This window comes from Scyliorhinus torazame, chromosome 6 (genome assembly GCF_047496885.1).
Source record: "Scyliorhinus torazame isolate Kashiwa2021f chromosome 6, sScyTor2.1, whole genome shotgun sequence".
Taxonomy (NCBI): Eukaryota; Metazoa; Chordata; class Chondrichthyes; order Carcharhiniformes; family Scyliorhinidae; genus Scyliorhinus; species Scyliorhinus torazame.
Window position 1 is genome coordinate 295,127,320 of NC_092712.1, and position 15,655 is coordinate 295,142,974.

The 15,655-nt window shown below is 50.6% G+C and overlaps 1 long non-coding RNA gene across 1 annotated transcript; it reads right to left on the bottom strand.

Annotated features, from left to right (window-relative positions):
* Nucleotides 1-12,443: 12,443 nt before the first annotated feature.
* Nucleotides 12,444-15,131, bottom strand: LOC140425816 (uncharacterized). Its single transcript, XR_011948027.1, has 2 exons — nt 14,921-15,131; nt 12,444-13,202 (listed from the first exon to the last, which is right to left on the bottom strand). It is a non-coding gene; the product is annotated as an uncharacterized lncRNA (long non-coding RNA).
* Between the last annotated feature and the right edge of the window lie 524 nt (nt 15,132-15,655).

Sequence of the window (15,655 nt, forward strand, 5' to 3'; positions counted from 1 at the left end):
TCGGAATTTCTGCAAATGGAGATAATCAAATTCGCCATCCGAGGGTCGGAAGAGGGCTTCCACAAAACATGGGAGCCATTCACCCGATTTTTCCGAGAGCTGTTTATGGCCAGCACATGAATAAATAAATAGCCAGTAGGGAGGCAGCAGTGAAGAAGGGGGGATGGGAGGGAGGGGGCGAAGGGGGGGAGGAGAGCAAAAAAGGGAAGCCAGAAGGGGGAACAGATAAGAAAACAAAAACAGGGGGCGGGGGGAGAGCACAGGGGAATACAACAATGGCAGCAACCACAGCACGGCGAGAGAACGCGAAGAAAAACAGGAAGATCGGTAAAAGGGAAAGAAGAGAGGGGAGGAAAATCCCTTCCCGTCCGGGTACATTTTCTAGAGCCTATGGCCGGGATTCTCCCACCCTGCGCCGGGTCAGAGAATTGCCGGGGGGTGCGCGAGAATCGCGCCACGCCGCCCAGGCGCCGCCCCCCCGATTCTCCGGCTCCGATTCTCGGGCGTCCGCGGGATCGCCGCAGCGCCGGTCGGGGGCCGGCCCCCCGGCGATTCTCCAGGCCTCAACGGGCCGAATGCCCGCCGAGTTTGGCCGAGTCCCACGAGCGTGTGTTACGTATGGTCCCACCCGGCGGGACCTCGGAGTTCTGGCTGCGAGGGCCATCCTGGCAGGGGGGGGCGGGGGGGTCCAATCCGCGCATGCGCGTGGATTCCCGTCTCCGCGCCGGCCCCTGGGCAATATGGCGGAGCCCTACAGGGGTCTGGCGTGGAGGAACATAGGCCCTCCACAGTGGCCTGGCCCGCGATCGGGGCCTACCGTGGAGGGCCTATGTTCCTCCACGGCAGACCCCTGTAGCGCTCCGCCATATTGCCCGGGGGCCGGCGCGGAGACGGGAATCCACGCGCATGCGCGGACTTGTGCCGGCCGTGGAACGTCAGCTTTCGGGCGCCGGAGCTGCAGACATCACTCCACGCCATACTAGCCCCCTAGGAAGGGGTGGATACCTGCCACTTTAGGCCCGTTTGACGCCGGAGTGGCTTGTGCCGCTTTTCACGCCAGCGTCAGAACTTGGCCGCGGGATTGGAGAATGTGTTTAGCTTTGTAAGGTATATACCTGTATCCGTAACTTGGACAAAACTGTATTTTAAAACAATTATATAAAAAAAGGGGAGGGAATCAGGGGGGGGGGGGGGTCAGGGAGAGGAGAGTTGGAGGGGGGAGTAGGGAGGATTGTACTCTGTGCCAGACGGCGACAGACTGTAAATAGAGAAACCTAAGAAGAAGCCTTTTGTACTGTACAATAAATGAAAACGAACGGCAATGTATATAATTTTGAAAATGCCAATATAAAGATTTTTAAAAAGAACTCTGCTGCGCACCGATACTGTAAGTGTCCTGGCTATCCAGCGCAGGTCATCCATACAATATCAGAAAAAGTCAAAGGATCTTATCCTGGCTGCCAGGGTAAGTGAAGCTTCAGCTACTCAAACTAAACATAATAAAAACGATGAATATCAGAGTACCTGGGCCTCAGTGGCAATGGTATCAGGATGTGCCTCATAGCCCCACTGAAGCACATCCACTCTGTGGTGAGTGACCACTGTGCCTCTGTCCCCTTCCACATAGAGAGACCAACACTGGATGGAAAGTTGGGGAACTTTAGTTGTCTTTGAGCAGGATAAGCTGTGAGGCACAACCAATGAGAGCGTGAGTAGGCGGGAAAGGTGTGGGGTGTGGGGGTGGGCGGGGGTTGCGGTGTGGTGGGTCGCATCCATATCGAGAGATTATCACAGAGCTTTAGGAGAGGGCAGACCTGCTGGCAGGTGTGGAGCGGGACCAGGCAATTGGAGATGGGGGGGACTGGACTTGAGCCTTCACCAGTAAGAATTCAGGCATGGAATAGAAACCTCGGTGTCAAAGGTGCCTCCATCTCTCCTTTCTTACTTACAGGTGCTGACAGGAAGAGGCTAAGGCCAGAGCCAGAGGACGGCCTGTCAGCTCTCAGCAGAAGCCCCAGCCCGGAGTGGAGCCATGGATAGGATAAGTGGAGAGTTATACACCTGTAGAGCCTTTAAACAGACATCTGCACCTTCCATCAGCCTAGAGACACACAATTTGGTGGGGATGAGCTCCATTGTAGGAAGGGTCTCACACTCTGCTGGTCACTGCATAGACATGTGTCTGCAGCAGGATGAGGCAGCCAACCAAGTTCACTGCCACTCACTGGGGAAGAGGCTTTTGACAATTCGCAAGTCCAATTACAGGCCTCTCGAATTGACCCTCCAACTGATGGTGGAGTGACAGAAAGAGGCAGGGGAACATCAGGCAGAGGTGCTGAAGGCCCTCAACAAGATGGCACATGGTTGGAGGAATCATTCGACCTGCTGGCTGATGAAGCGGTGTTGACTTATGTGCGCATCAATGTCTCCATGGGGAGGTTGGAGGATTCTGTGGACATCTTAGTCCAGCAGATCCTGCTGGAGATGCCCACGGGTTAAAGTGTGGAGCCTCTACAGTTGGCATGCAAGAGGGGAAAGGGACACTTTGACCTCTTTCCAGGTGTCCCTTCCCCTCGAGGAGTCAGTCGAGGGTCTTCAGGCACCCAAAGAGAGGGGGAATGGCAGCTGGACACCCCTGGGACTTCCACTCTGGAGTTCCAGAGGATGTCCGGCCCTTTCAAATCCCCTCTGCCTGTGACTCCTTCAACCTTGACTCCACCCTTGCTGCAGATGTTGGAGGAGTAACTAGAAGTAGAAGAATAAAAAAAGAAATAGTAATCACAACTGATTGCATGGGTGAACAATTGATTGTCATATTTAGAACTTTTACTTCAATCATGCCTACTCTCTTGTTTCAGCATGGTCATTAAAGCTTACCAAACCCCCCCCATTCCACCCCTACCAATCCCTTCTCTACTGTGGACCCCAGACCCCCCCAAGTGAATCTGCACGGAGTTAAAGGTATGTGCAAGGGTCCTCGAAAGCCATCTGCAAGCACTCTCCTTTCAAAGTCTCATATGTCCCAGTTCCCTAGCATTGTGAATACAATTTTCTGGGGTTTCCTTTTAGTTGTCCAGTCGAGATGACCTGCATCCTCACCCACCTCACTCCCAAGCAGCATCACGGGATCGCCTTCATGAGACTCTGCTTAGTTTTGACCTGACCAGCAATGGTAGTAGTCATATTCTTTATGAGCTCCAGCACCAAGTCTCCTCCGCAGTCACCCTCGCCCTTTCCTCCTTTGCCATGGACCATCTCTGGCCTTATTTTCCACCTCTCCACCGTTACCCTTCAACACTCTCCATTCTCCTTTGACAATGAGCAAGCCAAAGTAAACATATCATTCCTCCTTCAGAATCCCACCTGTGAATCTGTCCGCCCTCCTCCTGCCCACCCCCTGGGTCCAGGCTTATCACCACATCCCCTCCCTGTGACACCATTTCACCCTGACCCTGCCACCCTGCTGGCTTCATTGGTCCTCTGTAACCCTCACCATTCTCTCATACCATATTTCCCATTCGTTCACTCGCCGTAAGTCCAGAATTGCCTCCACCGACCCCTACCTGTGAGCGTCTTCAAACCTGAACACCCCCACATACCCCTTCACACCAGCACATGATCCTCCGTGCCCTGCCCGACACCCAACCACAGCCCACTCCACCCTCCCCCTCTGTTCCATCTGTTGACTTGTTACACTGCTGTAATACTCTTTCCAGCACCCTCAACCACCCATGTTCCCTTCTCAGCCTCAAACCCCGACCTCCGCACCATCTTGTCAGTCACCTCCTAACCTTCTTTGATGTCCTACCATCCAACGGACCCTTGCCACCCAACAGTACCTCCTGCTGCCTTCCACCTGCAGCTGGACAACCCGATCCCATGGCAAAGTCCCTGGAAGAAGATCCGAAGGTTGAGTGAGCTTGCTGTATGGATAACTCCGACCTTATGGAAGCTTCTTCTCAGAGGAGCCACTTGGATGAAACCCCACCCACCCAGTCCTGCACTTGGTGCTCCAGGGTCCCAAAGCTGGAGGCCTCTATCTTTTCCTCAGATGTCCGTGAGCTGACCAAGGCCTTAGAAGCATCGAATCCTTACTGTGCAGAAGTACGCAATTGCTCCCATCTTAAGAACACCCTATCGAGGACCCACTCCCCCACTCTAGCCCCGTAGCACCACCTAACCTGCACACCTTTGGACACTAAGAGGCAATTTACCACAGCCAATCCAGCTGATCTGCATATTTTTGGACTGTGGGAGGAAACCGGAGCACCCGGAGGAAACCCACGCAAACATGGGGAGAACGTGCAGACTTTGCACGGACAGTGACCCAAGGCCGTAATTGAACCTGGGTCCCTGGGGCTATAAGGCAGGAGGGCCAACCACTGTGCCACCCTCTTAAACTAAGTCCCAATTTTTACATACCATGTTGGCCCAAACGTTTTCTAGACAAAAGTGATTTCCCACTGTCGTCACAGAGAGTTGGGCATGGGGAAAGATTCCGGTCAAGCCTTCAACTGCATCCCATCAGCCGGATGCAAATCGATTTCATGCCGGTTATCAGTAGGATTCCAAACCCAGCACACCGGGCAGCATCAGACGATCCCACTGTCATTTCACATCAGCATGAAAGCAATATTTAGATCTCCCACCAAATTTTCCCCCCACCCACCATTGAACGCACCGACGGGGAGGGTGGGCGAATTCCACCCAACCTTTTTCTAACACATTTGAATTGTAAACCTCGTGCAACAGTTTGCCAGCTAAGTTGAAGCATTGAATTGGAAATGGACAAAGAAGCAGAGAGATCTCGGGTGGGATTTTCCAGTCTGGAAATTCCCCCAAAAATCAATCGACTTTTGGCTGCTCTCAAAACCTTTGGATACTTTCTGCTGGCGAGACCGGAATATCCCAGTTTTGCCTGGCCGAAGAGGGATTGAATTGAAAAGCCTTCGGAGATGGCCGGTGAGCTGGATGGGCCCAATGGTTTTTCCATCATTTCTTAGGTTTCATTTTTAAATTTTTCGTCCCATCCTTGAAGTTACAAAGCCAATGTGCGGAGTGGGTGGGGCAAACCCTTAATCACCTCATTGCTCCCTCCAAAAACCAATTCAAATTGAAGCCAATTCATTGTCTTCACAGGAGAGACATACAAGATCCCAGCTAACAAGAAAAGACTTTGCACCTCATCTTGGGCTTGATCTGATACTTGACCTTAGCCAAAAGGTGGAGAAGCGGTAATTTCTTACATTTTTAACTTTATCCTTTGACCAATCTGCAGGAGTTAGTTTGGTCGCAAGAAATAGAGCATGACTTTTATGGGGGTAAATCTATACTGATCTGGAGCTCTGAGGCTCAGTTGGGTGAATCATCGAACCAGCGACAATGAATGTGCCTTCATGCCATGCTAAGTTCCATTGGAATGAATTTGATAACAAGCAGGAGGCAGGTGGGGTGGGAAAAATAACAATCGCTTAATCGCTAACTGGTACGTCTGTTCCTGCAGCAGAACAGCAGTATGAGAGCTATTCCAAAGCCGGAATTACTTGGCAATAGTAATCCATTAACATGATGCTCATTTTATCGCAAAATGATTAATCATTGTTGGGAAAGGTACACTAGATTTACATAATAAATAAGACTGAAACTTCAGCCTATGCTCTGTTTTTCAATCATTACCACCTTCGGAGAGTTTGTAAATCCGGGATGGGACAGTGTTTTGGGGTCCTCCCACCGCGGGACCGGAAATTCCTGCCCAAAGTTAACCGACCTCTGGCTGGTCCGTCAAATTTTCTGCCCCATGCACAACAATTTCTACCATAGCGGGAGCAGATAATCCCGGCCAGTTGTTCATTTTGCTGATCATTTGGGCTTCACAAAAGGGAATGAATCAATTAGTTAACCATCGGCACATGGAGCTGCAGACTTTATAGGCCTGGTGATTGCAGAGAGTGTGTAGAAACTAGATGACATATTGGCCCTCCAGCTCAGCACCTCAGAGCAGTGGGCCGAGTGTGATTTACACAGGGATAGTGGGAGTGAAGCTGGAGATTGCTTGTAAAGAATAATCCTCAGAAATTGTGCCATTAATTCTATATGCGACTATCTGATCAACAGATACAAAAAGGAGAAAACACGCTATATTAGAATATCATGCTCAAACTTTACGAAACATTTGTTAGGGCTCAGGTGGAGCACTTTGTCCAAGTTTGTATTGGAAAGATGTCAAGCCTTAGAGAGGGTGCAGAGGAAAGTTACCGGAGTGAAATGAAGAATGAGGGAATTATATGACAAGATGAGAGATGCTGGCATTGTTTCCCTTAGATCAGAGGAAGTTGAGGTGAGTTAATTAATAATCACAATCATTAAGGGTTTAGATAGGGTAGATAAGGAGAAATTGTTTCCAGTGGCCGAAGAAAACCAAAGCTATGGGGAAAGAGCAGATAAGTGGACTGTGGCTAGAATCTGCTGAAAGGGCCAAATGGACTCTCTCGATCTTGTAGGATTCCATTATTCTATTAGGGAAGTGTCCAGCCTTCCTCCAGAGTAGGAGCAGTGGTATAATCGAATGGTCACTTCATGTTATTGAGATCTTTCAGCAGTGTTAGTGTGTCCCTGCATTGACCCTGACACCAGAAGAGGTGCAGCTTTCATTCTAGGAGGAAATGTCTGTGACACCTGAACCCCAGTCGTTCTCTTTCAGGTTGTGGGACCGCAAGAGGCCTGGACTACAATGACTCAAGGGGAGTTCCCCCCGCCTTTTTTCTGCACTTCGGCGATCGGCAATCTCATGGAGCTCAGTGTTAAAGCTTAATTGTATAGGGAAAGTTATCCACTCTGTGAGGGGTAGCAATATCATAAATCTCTTCACAAAGAACAGCTTTTCAATTTCGCTAAACAAAGCACGGAGGAATCCTATTGCTGTTCTATCTCATTTCTCTGCAGAATCGTTAATATTGAGCTAATTAAACACCTTCCCATCCTCCCCCTGGGACTGGCTCTTGCTCTGTATTTAGTTATTAATTTTATTCGAGAGGATCTCACCACATTGCACTTCACAACAATGAATGTCAATTATTAGTGAGAGCCTTTCCTGTTATTTTTGATAAAGCAATTGAAAAGTGAAGCATATTCTCCATTGCGATGAAATTGACTGACTCCCTGATGAATCCTAATGCTGTGAAACATTATTAACTATTATCATTAATTAAAACAGCCCTCCTGTTGCGCCTCTGTGAACTGTGCATTGATTCTGTAAGAATAAAAATGGTTTCAATATGATGTATTGTTGTGTGACTTTGAGAGGAGCAATTTTGGATTAAAGTTCGGAGAAACGGAAAGAAGAAGGGGAGGATTCTGAGACCGGGATTAAACACGGAGGCAGCAACGCTGCCCGGAACAGCTGCAAAGCCAGCAGTGAACCCACCTAAGCTGGCCTCGGAAGCCACAACTCCATTTTTCGTGGCTCAGGCAGCCGTTCGCCTAAGGCCATGGTTTACGCCCCTTCAGAGGCAGGATGTCATGCCTCTAAGAGCTGCCGGCCAAACAGAGTGCTGGGCCTCAGTCCCAGCAGCGCCACCAGGCACAGTGGCCACTGCTGGGACTGCAACTGGCCCCAGACCAGAAGCAGCACTGGAGGCCCAGAATGCAGGAGGGGGGTTTGGCAGGGGGCCGATTATTTGGGTCAATCAGGCAGGCTCCGATCAAGGAACTGATCAAGAGGATGGAGGAGGAGTGGTGTTGGTGTAGAGAAGGACAGCTTCCTCCATCCTCCATGGTGCACAGGGTGCCTGATCACAAGGGAAACCCTTCTTCGCAGCATCAATGCAGCAGGTGCATGCAGCAATACAGCCATGCACAATGTGGCACAGGCCCCACCTCTCCACCATTCCCCATCGCTGGTAAAATATTAACGGCAGTGGAGGATGTCCTTATTTGGGTATTAATTGATCACTGAAGGGTTTCAATCGGCCCAAGTTCAGTTGGGCCACCCACCACCTATCCCACTGCTGCTAAAATATCAACGGAGGCAGGTAGTGCGTGGCGTGGCATGGCTGATATCAGGATTCCCCTGGGAATCCTTTGTATTCCACATCCAGCTGACAGAGAATTCTGGTTGAGGGCATAAAATGCTAGCCCTGATGTCATCACCTTTGTGCCTTTACTTTTCAAGCTATCAGGAAAAAAATTACTCCTCAAAATGTGAAACTTTGGGCTGGATTTTGCAGCCCCTGTCAGTGGTTGCATCTCGCATTTGATGGAAGAATTTGGAAAATAGCCAAGAGTCAGTTGGACCGCTCTCTGGATTTTCCTCTCTGGCCTGCGACAGTGTCCGTCGCTGCCAGCGGAGCCTGAAAATCACACCCTGCATTCACTTGAAACCTGGGACACATTCCTGTCATAAATCCTCTGGGTCCACAGTGGAAAGGGAAAGCAAATTAGATGGGACCCAGTCAGGTATCAAAATTCTGCTGGCAATGGATCAGACAACAACAAAGGTCGTTCTACTGAGGCAACCTGGAACGGAGATCCTCAGGATAAGGGTTTTAACCATCAAGAAGTCCATGGAGGATCGCTGATCGATCTCCCTGGCGGCTTCGTGGGATACGAGTTCCTGTGTTGAACGGCGGAGGCCCGCCGGTCAGGCGTCACCGACGTGACCGATAATATCGACACCCCAGACCCGGACCGGCAGTTCCCAATGGTCACGGGACTGGACAATTGTTTTGTGCGCCGAGGCTGCGGCCTTATTTGTGTTGGAGACTAAACCTGCCTTGTCTTTTAGCCTGCGACTCCTGGAATGATTACAATATGGCCTGTAGTACAGCGGGAATTCTGCTGCCCAGCACGCTTACACCAACACATTTGGTCAACTTGCCTTTTTATGACCTTATCTACCAGCCCTTGCACTCCTAAGTAATTATATTTTTGAACCTCTGGGACTCTGTTCAACCCGATCTTTCAGTCTCTGCCCATTGAGTGTAAACTTGTATTTCTTGTTTTACAATATTTCACCCTTCTCCCTGTTGGTTTGTGTACAAACTCTAATGCAGTGCTGAAGGAGGCAATCCTTACGCGCACAATATCTAATTTGAACACACTGCACGTTCCTGATACAGAACATGTGAATTAAATATTCATCTGCTTTAAAAAGTAGTGCCGTTGCTCAGAAACGGTGATGCGGACCCAAATTCCCGCTGGAAGTTGGGCAACGAGATCCTCGCCAGGAAGATCTTATTTCCCGATTACACCCGCCCTCACCGATGATGTAGCAAGGTCTCCGTCCTTAATTAATTTCAATTCATTTTAATAAATTGAACTATCAGTAAGGGGCTTCCTCGCCACATGGTCCCCTCTCATGAGTAGTCATACCTTGCCAATGTGGCATCATGTCGGCGAGGTTTACAACAGGTATCTGCAAGAAGGAATCAGTTGAGGTGAACCCGCAAGGGGGCTCCAAGGTAAGTATAGCCCCCGGGGGGGGAGAGGGACATGCCTGGGTAGTGCCTTGGCACTGCCTCCGGCACTTTCAACCTTGCAGCGGCAACCTGGCAGTGCCGACCTGTGCCAGCGAAGCAGTGCAGGGGCAGTGCCAGAGGCAGGCGCTCTTGGGGGCCCTATGAGGATGGAAGGGCGGTTTCCTTACGTGCCAAGTTGGGGGGGGGGCGGTTTCCTTACGTGCCAGGTGGGGCGGGGCGCATACTAGTGTGGGGGGTGGGGGTCACCCCATGCTTGCGTGGTGAGGCGGCCATTCCATTGTCTGCGCGATGGTGGGATGGTTTTATGAAGGGGGGGTGCCCTGATGCCTGTGTGGTTGGTGGGGGCGGGGGCGGCGGGGGGGGGGGGCTTCTCGATGCCTGTATGGGAGTCCCTGTGTCTGTGGAGGTGGGATGGGGGGGTGGGAGGGAGTTTATTTTGATTGCCGATCAGGGCACCCTTTAAAAATGACAACCTGATTTCAGTGGAGACGGTGTTGTTGGTTTTATCAGGCCTCGTCCCGCTACAGTGATGGCGAAAATTACACCTCCAGTTTTTCTGTGCACGGAGTGCCAGAGAATCTGGACAGAAAACTCGGGTGTACAGCTGGGGAGCTGCACACCGGTTTCCCCGCCTCAGCCAGCACTCTGTGAGCTGAGGGGAAGGTTCCACCGAGGATGTTAATTAATAAAATTTAACACAAAAAAATATAGGTCAGAATTCTCTTTTCAAGCTTTCTTTGAAGTGGTCAATGTTTACAAACTTTGGAGTTTCACCACTTTGGCCACTGAAGCATGAAGGGAGATGAATGGATCATATCTGCCGATGTTTTTACGAGCTGTCAATCAGAAACCACTACTCCAAAGCCATGAATGGATTGCAGACAGTGGATCTGTGGGAGCCAGATGCAGACACTGCTGCTCCCCTTCGAGGAATGGACACATGGAGTTGCACGGTAAATGCTACAGCTATAATTCTTCTCTCAGCCCTTGTCTGGACTGCTTTCCAGCTTCCAGACCGGGGTTCCTTTTCTGTGGGGTGTGGGTCTGTGTGGGGGGATTCTTTTAGGCAGGGGGTCCCTATGGGGTATCCCCCAATTTCAGGAGCCCCTGGAGAGTTCCCCCATTATAGGGTTGCTTGTGGCGCACCCCCCTATTACAGGGGTTCCCTGGGGGGATACCCCTATTACAGTGGTCCCTGGGGGAGCAAGTCAGGTCATCCGACTTGGGGCTGGGAGGGGCACCCAGATAATCTGGAGTGGGGAGGCAGGGGTCAATTTGCGGTGCGGGGGTTGGGGTTGACTTGCGGTGCGGGGGGGAGGGGGGGGCGGAGTGGGGGGGGGGGGTAGGCGTTGGAGGAATGGCCGGCCGCAGAGCACCGCTATAAGGCTGATATCAGGATTCCCCCGAAAATCCCTCGTATCACATGCCATGCATAAATTTACAAGGCGATCGTAAAACTTATGCAATTCAGCTCTGGCGGGAGAACATAGGGCTGGATTCTCTGATTGCCGACGCCGAAATCGCATTTGGCGATTGGCCGGAGAATCTGTTTTGATGACGAAATCGGGGGGGGCATTTTTCAGTTGCTCCGCCCCCTCCAAAATGCCGTCATCGGTGAGTACGCCGCACACCATTGGGGCGGCCTCAGGGCATCACCTGAGGCCCTCCCCATGCTCCGCCCTCGATGGGCCGATTTCCCGACGGTGAGGGGCTAGTGTGCGCTCAGTTTTCGGGGATCTTGCGTGGCGGCTGCGGACTGTGTCCAGCATCGCCATAGTCGGGGAGGGAGCAGTTCCGCTGGCCGGGGGGGGAGGCTTCGGCGGGGGCTGGGAGATCTGGTGAGGGGTGGTCCGGTGTTGGTGAGGGGGGCACTATCTGGCAGGCTGGGTCCGCACGGGTCCGGCGCCATGTTGTACAGCGCGACCGCTGCAGGTTGCCACCGTGCGCATGTGTGGTCACGGACCTGGCAATTCTCCGTCTGCATCTGCAGGTATAGCCAGGGGCTTTATGTGGCCTGGCTGCTATCCCCTCACCAGGCGGAGCATCGGTGCAGGGGCGGCGCTGACTTTTTGGTCGTAAGACTAGGCACATGCTCCGGACTGAGCTAACCAGACTGAACGAGCTATTGGGCTTTGCAGCTATTGCTGTGTTTCCACACATCCCCACTCATGTGACCATCAAGGAACCAGTGGGTCAGTCATGTCCCTTTGTGAATAATAAGTTACCACTCCATGAACATGCAGATAGTGTGTGACCACAGGACCCAGATATTCAAGCCTGTGCAAGGTTTGCAGGCAGGTCCCATGATGCATTCATTCTTTGACACTCCCAGGTGCCAAGGCTGTCTGTGGCTCCCGTTTGGCTGGATGACTAGTTGCTGGTGACAAAGAGTATCCATTGAATAGGTGGCTCACGATGCCACTCTGGTACCCTAGGACGGAGGTGGAAGGCAGGTACAATCGATGTCATGCCTCCACAAGGGCATTGGTTGAAGGCCAATAGGGCTACTGAAGATAAGGTTTTGCTGCCTGGACCCATCCAGGGGCGCCCTGCGATATCCTCCAGAACAAATGTTGCTTATTGCTGTGGTGTGCTGTGCTCTGCACAACTCAACGAGAGGCTACCCGCTCGAGGATGAGGATACTGAGGCAGCTCCACACGCATCTGAGGAAGACTCAGCAGATGGATCTCACCCTGGGTACAAGGTGAGGACAATGAAGCAGATGTGAGGAACCTTCAGGGAGGCAGGGACATCAGGGACAACTTGATTTAAGGCACCCTCAGCTAGGCGGCCAAGGTTTACCTTCCAGCTTAGTGCAAAAGCACTACCACCTTCACACACATTTATGACAAAACTCTGCCATCACCCCAATGTCACCTCACAACCCTAGGTTGCTGCCCCTACCATCTATCATAAGGCACCAATGAGGGATGCACCAACGGAAAACATGAAGAACAGTCAAAGTATTGAAATAAAATCTTGAACTATATTTTTACCAGAGATGCAAGGAAGGAACAGACCTTAAAATGGTTGCCGTAGTTACACAAAAGCAATACATCGCATTGGCGAAATGAATTAATATCATCCACGAAACCCCATCCTGTGCTCACGGTGCCTTCACCTTACGCTTGCGGGTGCCATTGCTCAGACTGGCTGTGTCCTCCTGAGATCACACAGGGTGTGTTGGTTTGCAGGTGCAAGCACGACCCATGAAGCCTGGATTCTGTTCCTGAATATACCTCTCCATGAGAGTCGCTACTCTCTCAATGGAGGAGAGACTGTGCGCTCGTTGTTCAGGGTCAATGCAGCATTCATGCTCGGCATGGACGCCTCCATGACAGAGACCACGGGACGCAGGCTCGCATGGATCTCTGCCAGGTTGACCCGTACATTCGGCTGGGCATCCAGCTTCTGCTGTCTGAGGGACAACTCCAGAGCCTCATCATCTGCTTCAGACTCAGCTTCGTCCTTAGTGCCAGCAGTCCTCTGACAGCTGGAATCCTGGGCATTGTCTGCCTCCACCAGCTCTTCCTGTGAGTGCGCCATGCCCACCCCACAGTGCGCTACCATCTGAGCCGACGGCCTAAAATCCACCGATGTGTTTGTATTGCGGTGGTCCCTGGTAGCAGGAGAGGATGTTAAGTGAGTGGGTCTGTCAGCAGCACCTCCTTGGGTGTCAATGGAGGGTCCTGGGGGGTCTTGTCTGGCTCCGCAGGATGGCTTATCTGGGGGAGTAAGACAATTGGTCAGTCATCACTCATCACAAAGTCAATGTGCCAATGTCCATGCCCTTGCCAGCAGCCTTCTCCAATGGTGGGGGGATGGCTTCGCACTGGCTGACCCGTAATTGGGCAGCCAGCATGTTATTACTTCTTTTGGGCTTTTGCGGGCGGAATCTCCAGTCACACTGTCATGTACGCCCGACAAGTGTGAAATTCAGGCCATGGACTATAATATATGAAAGTGTGAAGGCATTCACTTTGGTTGTAAGAATAGAAAATGGTAAGTTGAAGTGTTAATGTTTAAAATGACTTGGATGTGCTTGTACAAGGAACACAGAAAGCCAATGTACAGATACAACAATCAATTAGAAAGGTAAAAGGTATTTCTGCCTTCATTGCGAGGGGCTTAGAGTATAGGAATAATGAAGCCTTGCTACAATTGTACAGATATTGGGTGAGACGGCACCTGGACTATTCTGCATAATTTTGGCCTTCTCAATGCAAGAAAGGATAAACTTGCATTGGAGATGGCACAGTGAATGTTCACCAAGTTGGTCCCCGGGATATGGAGGTTGGCCTATGGTGAGAGACTGAATAAATTGGGCTAATATTCCCTGGGGTTCAGAAGAATGAGAGAGCATCTTATTGAAAAGATTCTGAAGCGGTGTGATAGGGTGGATGCTTGAGAGATTCTTTCCGCTGGTCGGGGTATTCTAAAACTATGTCAGGATAAGGGTTTAACCTTTCAGGACTGGGATGAGGAGAAATTAATTCACTCAGCGGCTTGTGAATCTTTAAAATTCTCTACCCCACAGAGTTGGTCCATATTTACAGCTGGGATAAATTTTTGGTCTCTGAGGGAATCAAGGGATATTGGGAGTGGACAGGAAAGTGGAGTTGAGGTAAAAAAAAATCTGCCATACTCATACTGAATTGTGGAGCAGGCTTAATGGGCCATACTCCTGTTCCTATTGCTTGTGGTCCATGGTCATGTTTGACAAGGTACTGTAATGGTATGCTGCTGCGTTCTGGAGGTTCTGGCTGAGCAGGAGACAGTCCCATTCTTGTCACCTACCATTTGGATGGATTTGCAGGTTGATCTACAAACCCCATTGTGGGATTTGAACTCCGAGCTGCTGGCTTCAAAAGCAGGGATTCTACCCACTGAAACATAAGATCCCCAACCAACAAGAGCAACGGAGGCAAAATACCTCCTTGCTTGGCAGAACAATCTAGAAACCAAAACTCGAATTACAAGGTTGGGACTCATTTCAGATTGAACCAATTGAACCAATCAGAGGCTTTGAACCAAGATGGCTTCACTCATTGCTGACAAGAAATGTGTTAATTTTGGAGAAGCAGATCAACAAACAATGAGCTCCCAGAGGCTTAATTAAATCCACTTTCCACCGACATTTTTTGCTTTGCAGTCAGATGCTTCCCTCCTCGTGTGGACACATGAAATAAACACCTGGCAGACATCTGTCTTGATAATCATTAGTATTCTTCCAGCAAGGGCAATGAGGAGCTGATAAGGTCACATTTGCTCGATTGGATGCAATTCTGATCTGCTGAAGTCTGTGATTTGATCAGTCGAGAACATGGGAACTTTAAAGCATTTAGGACCAAAAACAATTCAACACTTGGAAAATTATCTCAGCAGAAACAGAAAACAGTAGTATGGTCATTACTTTTAGCCAGCCATATTTCTAAAATATTACCTGATGACAATCAGCAATATTGTTTTTTGGGGGGGCAGCACGGTGGTGCATCGGGTAGTATTGCTGCCTCATGGCGACGAGGTCCCAGGTTCGATCCAGGCTCTGGGTCACTGTCCGTGTGGGGTTTGCACATTCTCCCGTGTTTGCGTGGGTTTCGCCCCCACAACCCCAAGATGTGCAGGGTAGGTTGATTGGCCACACTAAGTTGCCCCTTAACTGGAAAAAATGAATTGGGTACACTAAATTTATTTTTAAAAATTAAAAAATCTGTTTTTAGGGGTGGCATTTTAACTTGTTGAAAGACTGGGAGTGGGTGATGCATTGACAAAATCATGGGGCAGTATTTTCCAGCCCTTCCCATTGAGGGTGTCTTTCTGTCCCGCCAAAAGTGACCCCCTGAGAAGGTTCCCCTGGTGGCGGAACGGGCGAGCCAAGCAGAATGCTGCAGACATCGGCGGGACTGGAAAGTCCTGCTGCCGGCCAATGGCGTGCTGCCTCCTCCACCGGAAAACCCACCGCTAGGGGTGGGGGTGGGGGGTTGGAAAATCTAAAAGTTCCTTTTGATAGCGGGATCATTCCAGGCTCTGTGGGCTCTGAGAAACACCCTGATATTCGTGCCCAAAAGGGGACTTTTTTTCCCTCATTAAATCAAGCCTATGATGTCCCTTTGGACGTGGGGCACTCCAAAAAAAGGGTGCAAGACCAGATAGGCCTGATTCCTGAACCAAGGGGGTT